Source organism: Frankliniella occidentalis, unplaced genomic scaffold (genome assembly GCF_000697945.3).
Source record: "Frankliniella occidentalis isolate FOCC.00 unplaced genomic scaffold, Focc_3.1 Scaffold284, whole genome shotgun sequence".
In the NCBI taxonomy this organism is placed as follows: Eukaryota; Metazoa; Arthropoda; class Insecta; order Thysanoptera; family Thripidae; genus Frankliniella; species Frankliniella occidentalis.
In genome coordinates this window covers 24399-26455 of record NW_026267410.1, presented here as the reverse complement: position 1 = coordinate 26455, position 2057 = coordinate 24399, and positions in this window count along the sequence as shown.

Sequence of the window (2057 nt, the reverse complement as noted above, 5' to 3'; positions counted from 1 at the left end):
GTCCGTCGTCCGTGTAAGAGGAAGGAGATGAGCTAGAGGTCTACAAATTTCAGGGTATCTTAGGGGTCTTTCCAGGACAACGAAACGCGTGGTGCAAATCCTGGCAACCATCCCTAAGGGGGTGGAAGGGGGTAACAAACAATAGAAATAGGGGTTGGTCCAAAAAGTAGGAAAAAGTTCCGACCAGAAACGGATCGTGAAAGCAGATGATAACTTGTCAAGAATTATTCTATTCCATAGTCTATTATATTTCTGTATTTACACTTGTGGGGAAGGGGGGAAGGGAGGTTGGCGGTGCGGGGGCTCCAGCGGTGCGAGGGAGGGGGAGGACTATCGTAGACTAGCGCGGCCGACTCGGCTCGGGGCTCGGGCTCCGCTCGGCTCGGCTCCGCTCGGCTCGGCTTGGCTCCGCTCGGCTCGGCGCAACAACGCGTAGCGCGCGCGACGCGACGGCCTCAGTCAGCCGCCTCACGACCCCGCCTAGCGCAGCTTGCTATACGTTCTCTTTAATATTTCTTAATCGAGAGTTAAAGCAATGACACCTTACATTACTCATGTATAGTTATGTTTAGATATGTTTAGGTGTAAGGTTGTAAGGTATCATCTGCTAAAAAATATTTCTTTTATGGTCTCCTAAGGGGTAACTCGTTAAAGTAGAGCCCTCTGGGCGAAAATTTTGTCCGTTCGACTCTATCTTGCACCGTTTGGGCGCTAGAGTGCTTTTTTCGACGAAAAGACGGGGAAAATGAACACGTTGCACATAAAGACGCACTAGGAGGCTTCCAATCGTAAAATGGAAGAGGAAGTACACCCCCCAAAACAACACATTCTGAATCAGGAACTATACCCTCAGATTTGCCATATCTTTCACTGTTTCGGCCCTAGAGGTGGATATATTGAAAACAATGGCAAAATGTCAAGTTTTACGACTGTTTGACAAACGATACAATTTAAAAACTGCGCTGGTTCTTTTTTTGTATTTTTCTGAAGCAAAGCAGAAGGGTGGGGTGTAGTCACGGTGTTGCTCCGTTACAGTCTTTTGTCATGTGAAAGGAGCAAATCTCTAGGGCCGCAGGCCCCCCACCGGAAGTTAGTTTACCCAAATATGCAAAGTGATTTACCGGTCACATTATTTATTTGGTTATGTTCTTCAGTAAATCGCGAGACTGAAATGGACGGGCCAACGGCCGGACCATCGCCGCCGGCAGGCCAAGCAGGCCCGGCCCATGCCGAACGGAGTTGCCGGCGCAGCGAAGTGGAGCTTGCAACTGCGTTAGGCGGAAGGGCTGGCCTGCTTGTTTCTTTTGTTTTCAGTTTTGCGGCCCAAGGATTGAAGAAGCCTTTGGCGCCCGGCTGGTCAGAAGTGACAGTGGCCCCACTCCGCGCCGCAACGCCGGGGACTTGGCACCCTCGTGTGGCACCTGCTGCCTTTTTCTGCAGTGGGTACCTCTTCTCCTGCAGTCTTCTTTAAAGTCAGCGAGGATGCCACAGGCAAACTCCCAGCTAGGTGCCATGCGTCCAAGGGACTGCTCGGCTTGCCGCTTAGAGTGACAGGTCGACATCTTTACTGTACTGCCTGTGGGCGCACATGTGTTCGACGTATAAGTCTCTTGACCATCTAATGACGTCATTGACGATTTCTTGTTTCAGCTGTCGCCTCTTAGAGGGGCAGATGCCTAGAAGGTTAAGGGCATGTTCATTTTTGGGGTCCCATGACCCGAGAGAACCAACAACTACAGCATCACATGTTGCAGTGTATCCAGCCGCCCGGAGCTCTTCACAGACAAGTTCGTACTTGGTGCATTTTTCTTTTCTCTTGTTGGTGAGAGCTTGCGTCCTGTTTTCAAATGGGCACGCAACATCAATGATGACTGCTTGTTTCTTTTGTTCATCTGGGAGTACGAGGTCGGGCATCAGACGAGTCTTACTCCCGGGCACGGTTTCCTTCAGGTGGAGGTGTGCCAGAGATGCGCATCGGGCGGGCGCGCTCCACCCGCTGCCTGAGGTGTGCGAGAGAGAGCGACAGTTCACGGGTGGAGCTGCGGTGCTGTGGCTTG